This window comes from Vespa mandarinia, chromosome 8 (assembly GCF_050613455.1).
Source record: "Vespa mandarinia isolate Hongniang chromosome 8, ASM5061345v1, whole genome shotgun sequence".
Lineage (NCBI taxonomy): Eukaryota > Metazoa > Arthropoda > Insecta > Hymenoptera > Vespidae > Vespa > Vespa mandarinia.
In genome coordinates, this window is record NC_140817.1 from 8,187,501 (window position 1) to 8,195,000 (window position 7,500).

At 32.9% G+C, this 7,500-nt stretch overlaps 1 protein-coding gene across 2 annotated transcripts in view; it reads right to left on the reverse strand.

The window, feature by feature from the left end:
• Window positions 1-7,500, reverse strand: part of Sesn (Sestrin) — a 95,942-nt gene that overhangs the window by 44,184 nt on the left and 44,258 nt on the right. The gene's annotated exons all lie outside the window — the stretch shown is intronic.

The following is a 7,500-nucleotide window of genomic DNA, read 5'->3' on the forward strand; positions in this document are numbered from 1 at the left end:
TCATTAAATCGAAAACACGGTATCAGGTAGAAAGACTCGTAGAGAAATCCAAGTATTCGGGTAAGCGGAATAGAACACTGTGGTGCCAGGTGTTTCAGTGAGTTATTTTCGATTACGGTTTCACTCACTGCCAAGGGATAGAGGGGCTGCTTCTGTAGAGTTGTGTATTTTTAGTGATGTGCGGCATGCGGTACAACGTGGCAATGTTTCGACACAACCCGAAATAAAATGTTTATCGAACGATGCAGTGAAAATGCACGGAAGATGCCGATGGGAAAAGAGAAGAGAGAAGAGAAGATCAGAGCAGAGAAGAGCAGAGAAGAGCAGAGCAGAGCAGAGCAGCGCAGATCAGATCAGAGCAGAGCAGAGCAGAACAGAGCAAAGGAGAGGAGTAGAGAGAAAAGGAGGGGAGAGGAGGGAAGAGGGGGAGGGGAGGAGAGGAGAGAAGAGAAGAGAAATTGTTCATCTTTCCTCTTCACCCCTCTTCTCTTTTTCCTTCGTCATTATGACGAGCAAAAGCAAATCTTTCGGTAGGGATAATTTGCCAGATCGAGGAAGAAAAATAAAAAATACATTTATCAAAGCATCTCATATCTTTGGCGAATGTTTCCGTGGCACGGAACAAATAGGAAATTCGAAATTGTTACGTAAGATTTACGAAGAACAATGAAATCATTGACTTGAGTTATCTTCACGATAATGAGAGAATTACACGATGTTTACATGTAAACTTAAGCACAGACTTTTCGTTATTGCGTATGCACACATGCGGAAACGTCGATTCGTTAATTGACATTGACGTTATTCTTGTAAAATATATAGGTATTATAAAAAAAAAAAAAAGAAAGAAAGAAAAAACAAATCGAGTATGATAATTCGTTTCCTTTTTTAATTATATATCATGATGAATTAAAGTCATATCAGAATTATTCTTTATCCGAGAATACGCCCGGTGAAAAATAAATTTAGATCAAATTCAACTTTGTTACGTGTTTCTATAATTGATCGAGAACACATATACATTGATAACTCATGTTTACATTTCTACGATCGCGAAACCACTTTTTGGTTTTGTTAGACAAATTAAAAAAAAAAAAAAAAAAAAAAATAAATACCTTAAGAAAATGATGTCAATTATAAAGGAAAAGATCGAAGATAACATATTAAACCGGTACACTAACTTATAGAGCTTAACGAACACGTTCGTTCCACGTGATATGGCGAAGCGTATAAGTGCTCACGTGCTTGCGATCCCTCTTGGCGTATGTATGTACAAACGTACAATATAAATGATGCGAAAATGTAGAAGCGAGATAGGTAAAACGAGTTAGAGTGTCTGTGTCGTGTGTGCGGTGCAAATTTTCGCGCATTTATTCCCAGAGTAAGATAAATCTCAAGTTTGATTTTTATGAAGAAAAAGAAAAAAAAAAGGAAGAAAAAAAATAAAAAAGAAAGAAAAGAAAAGAAAAAAAGGAAAAAGAAATGTCTTATCTAATTTTACAAAATGCATTTGTTTAAATTAATAATCTTTAAAAGTATCGAATCTAAATAGTACTTTGCTTTCACCGAGAAGAAAGACGATCCATAAAAGAAATAAAATATGGAAGAAAAAAAGGCGAAACAGCAACAGGTAGTCGTGTACGCTTTCCCAAAAACCACTCGATTGCAAACTTGCTAAAGTAATTACGGAAGGACGATCTTAACTGTTCTGTTCGTTTCGTTTCTTTTATCCATACATACGATCATTGAAATTACATATAATTGCGTGCACGAAAAAAATATATGTACCGTATGAAGATACAATATAGGTATATCAACTTATATGGAATATGCATATATAATAAATACGTACATGCATATATATATATATATATATATATATATATATATATATATCTTAGGTTCGAAGGAAGCATGAATCATACTTGCTTCTCCTCCACTAAAATCAACTCATTGTATGTAAGTTCAGCGAGCTGCAAGACGAAATGATACGAAGAGAAAGTTTCGATCGTTCGCTACGATACACATTATCATTAATGCGATAACCATCATTCTTTCTGGTAATTGCTAATTATATTAGCTTTCCTTCTCTCTCTCTCTCTCTCTCTCTCTCTCTCTCACTTGCTCTCTCTCTCATTTTCTCTCCCATTTTCTCTCATTCTCCACCTTTCTTTCTTTCGCTCTAACCAACACGTTAATCGTTCGCTACAAATTTATAATTCGCTTCTAATTATCTCAAGTATCCGTGATACAACTTTTCTTTCTATGTATCGGTAAAGTAGATATCTATTATTTTTGAAACAAGTACGATATTATATGGCGTTTTAATGGATTTATTATAATCAATACAGTGATCGAAAAGATATTATAAATTACTTTCTCCTTTCTTGCATGAAACCAGTTTCGTTTTGCGATGGAAATTATAGAAACAATCAAGTTTCATAAAAAACGTATTATATATGTATATATGTATATATACATATATATATTACATATATACATATATATATATACATATATATATACATATATACAATATGTATGTATATATATATATATACACGATCGTATTATCACCAATTTCAATCGTATGTATATATATATATATATATATATATATATATATATATATACGATTGAAATTGTTTCTATAACTAATTACTATGTAGGTTGCATTTATGGTAAGAGAAAAATTTTATTGTCTTATCACGAATATCTCTCAAACATTTCTGTCGATTATATGCTTTCGAGGACAATGGCACAGGAAAGAGGATGACAAAGTCAAATTAATATACATACATCGGCGTGCATAGAGGAGAGGAGAGCTCGTCGCTTTTGGACGAACAATTCCTCATTGTATTATCTTGGCTTATACGAATAGATACGTACTACCTTCATAATGTCTCTGTAATCATACAATGAGGATCCGCCATTGTCACTTTAATCTGACAAATCGATCGAGACCTCTCGATTTGTGTTCGACATTAAAATAAACGCGAAGAGATTGACGAATACACGAGTTCTTTTCCTCCACTCTCCTCCCCCACTCTCCTCTGCCTCATTCCAAAATAAGAGAAAAATAAAAAAGAGAAAGAAAGAGAAAAGCGAACAAAGAGAAAAATGTATTAATCGTTTTTCAAATTGGCAAATTACATTGGCATACGTTCCATGAAAACGTTTAATCCTTGATAATGTAATTACATGTCGATTAAAGCTCCCTATCGAAAGGATTTATATTCTCCTTCCTATCTTAGTTCTAACCGCAATGGAACACAATGACAGACATTTTCACGGCTTCCATTAGTAATTTAATCATTCGAGATGCGTCAAGAGAGCTCTTCCAAGCTGACTTAGGATTAAACGGATTTAAAGCTGCCAAGGCACACACACATACACACACACACACACACACACACACACACACACGTGCGCGTCTATGTGTGTATGTCTTTTATCGAATACTGTAAAGACGGTGAGGACGAATAAAAAAATAAAAAAAAGAGTACGGAATGTGTCTAGAATTATAGAATATTTTTGGCTCAATCGATGATTACGAGAATGAGAACTCATTGAAACCAGATTAGGTCGGTAGGCAATTGATATTATCGTTAAAGCTACAATATGTTACGAGAGAATTCATATGGTCAAACATGCGGTCGTGAACGGCTGCATAGAAGATAACACAAGGAGTAGTAGTAAGCTGGCTTCATACCCGAGGTTATTATTTTACGTAACAAACTACACAAGTAGATATATTTCGAGCACTTTGTACTATCTATTATCACCACATTTTCGATTTTATAAATCGTGAAACGTAGTTTGTCCAAGTGCTTCCGTATAAATCTCGGGTTATCGAGTTTAATCGACTTCTCGTTTCAAACTGTTTCTTTTTGAAAACAAAAGGAGAAACTGCTAAGTGATAATAATATAATAATAATAATTATACTACTTTGTAATATTCTTCAAGAAAAACGTTTGATATTTCCAGAAAAGAAAAAGAGAGAGAGAGAGAGAGAGAGAGAGAGAAATAAATTTGGATCAATCGATTTGTAATTTGAAGTTAAAATGATCGAAGTACTCAAAAATGCGATAAAATAAGCTTGTATAGTTAAAAAAATCTGTGAAAGCGTACATTCAATCGTAGTGCCGTATTAGACGAGAATACAAACAAGCAGATAAACGAATCGTCGAAGCGTTGACCTAATTACAGCTTCTCGGTAGACCAACGTAGTGGGAGGCAATGGCGCAGCAAAAGCTTTAGCTCTACTTCATTGCAAAGGCACAAAGGAAGCTAACATATGTATCCTGCCTTCTCTGTTTCCTCTCGCGTTTTCTAACCACGTGATACCTCCCTGTCAAATGTGCGTGCTATGTGCAATAAGATAGGTCTTTTTTGTTATTTTAATTCGAACGGAAGCCGTAGCTACATTTAGGAAGATAGCATCGATCTTTTTATTTATTTACAGTGTTGTCGAACGCACCCAAGCGTTTAATTACTTCTAACTTTGAGATTGTATAGTTGTTTAAAAGGAAAGAGAGGGAGAAGAGTGAAAAAGAAGAAAAAGATATTATTTATTGGGGTTACATGGTTTACGGATTCTCAACATAGAAAATTTCTATATTTGATCTTGATAATTTAAACGCATTAATGAGATTTACTATGACTATGGATATTAATTATTTTTACGATTTACGGTATGATTAATGTATCTTTCATGTTCACGATAGTCTCGTAAAGATGAAATCTCGTCACGGTATATAAGTTCAATTGTATCGTCCAAAATATGCTAATTTCGTAATTTTTCGTGATTTTATTTACTTTTTTAATCCAATAACATGTAATTTTATTTAACATATATAGATTCCCTGTATATCTCTTATACGAGTCTTGAGATAGGCTAACTGTGCACATATACGAACAATCTACTTACATGCGAAACAAAATCGCCGCTTCGTTTCCCCAGACAATGAGTGTCAATTAAATAACCTCTCATTATTGAGTTTATGCAATGTATCGTAGAAGGTGGAACGAGTGAATTAAATCTATATTTAATGTGCAACCGATAGGAACGTACACGCATATTCTAATGAAATATATCCATATTTCGTTTCGTTCAAAAATCAATTCAAACTTAAACATTTTTATATGAAATATTATTTTAACGACTTTAAGTATCAAATATTGCATTAATTGGCTATAAAGTTATATAAGTACAAATAATAATTAGTAATAATTAAATAGTTTCGAATAATCAATGAAATATTTCATCATCGATGTTCAAATAAAAGAAAAAACCAAAAATAGAAAAAAAGAAAAAAACAGAAAACGCTCAATTATGAATCGTTCGTTTGAACAGATCGAAAGAGCAACTTAATGAATATTAATAACATGGAAGAACGGCAGCTTTATTCAAGGGACGATTAAGAGATAAGCGCTGGAAAAAGTGTTGAAACGATGATCGTAGCTCGTTTATCGCTCGAATCGTCGTCATCGGCCTTCGGTGCATTAAGAAAAGATAACGAAATATCGGGAAAGGCGCTTGCTTTCGAAGGAGAACCTCTTGACATAACTTGACACCACCGCGGCAGCAGCTGCAAGAATTCACGCGGATGCAAAAGATAACCACGTGCATTTTGAACAATACGCTAATCGTTCCATCATTATCACATTGTTTCCGTTTAATAGATCATTTATATATAGGTACACGTATATATATGTGTATATATATATACATACATACATACATACATACATACATACATACATACATACATACATACATACATACATACATACATACATACATACATACATACATACATACATATATATATATATATATACATATATATATCATACATGCACTTCATATATATAGTTATATATATGCTTTATAGATATAAGTATATATATAACTATATATGTATATGTATATATTCTATATATATAAGTATATATATACTTTGTATATATATATATATGGACATATGTATATATATGTATCTATATATACAAAGTACATATATATTTTGTATATGTACATATGTACATATATATATAAATACAAATGCACATGCAAAATGTCCCAACGAAAAGTATCCACGAAGATTATTATGAGATCTAGTGATTTTTTTAAAAAACGCCGAGACAAATATTAAAAAAAAAATCACTAGATTTCATAATAACCTTATAAGTACTTCGTTAGAACATATATATATATATATATATATATATTTATTTATTTATTTAGTTATTTATTTAGATATTTATTATTTATTATTGCAAATAAAGAGACAGCGCCTCTTAACGTGCCATTCGCGTATCACTTACTCGTTAACGAAAAATCGATCGAGCCTTTCTCGAGAACTCTCTCGCGTGCATTTCTATGTTTCTACGTTCGGTATGCGAACGATAAGTCGATTGTTATTTTGAACGTGTTCTACGGTTTACCATCGACACATAGGCTCACGTATGTGGGTACTTGTAATGCGTGACATCATCTCGAAATACGTGCAGAGAGGAGTTTGACGAGCGAGCGAACGAAGCGAAGGCTCTGCACTTGCAATAACAACGACGAGAACCGCCCAAGGTCTGGCATAAAAATCAAGCGCCATAGAAGCATAAAACTCGCCGTAATTGACGCCGCCGACGAGTCTTCTCGATGTTTTACGCTTCGACTATTTGAAGATTTACATCATAGAAAAAAAAAAGAAAAAAAAAAAGAAAAGACAAAAAATAGAGAAGAAAACAATATCGAAATATCAACAAAACGATAAACGACACATAATGTCTTATCGTACTGCAGTTTTCGAACTAAATAGATAAACTGGGTCCTCATCTTTCAATGGAAAACGTAAATACGTAAAGAAGAATCGTAACAAACCACTGACAATGGTTAAAACGAATGGGAAAGAAGATCGTGTTATATATTTATATCGGTTATATATTTATATCGCATCTTTTTATCATCATCTACGATTGCTCGATGAAACAGCCAAGCAACGGTCTATACTTATCTATTCTTCGCATTTGGATCAAACCATTCTCTCATATTTTACTGTAGGATTTTGTTGAGATTTCATTGGTATTAATCTTTACGTTTGAGAAATGTTACGTCGTAAAAATGCATGACGCCATTGCATCTTTACAAGAATGTTTGTAATAAAGTGTGATATCAAAAACCCCCTGTTGGTGAAATGAATCGAATCTGAGATGTTTTATTTGAAAATAGAGGAAGAAAGGAATTTGGCATATAGTCGAATATATAGAATTATGTATATAGTCGAATACGTCTGTTCTATTTTCGATCTGAAACGCAATAGCAAGCTCGATAGCAATTCGTCTAGAACCAAACATTGTTTGTGTTTACGAAAATCGAAAGATCTATAAGTCATTTAACATTTATCGATTGAAACGAGCTAAATGATATTAATATCTACTTCGTCATCGACACAACGAGCATCATTGATTTACTTCGATGGATTTTTTTTTTCTTTTTT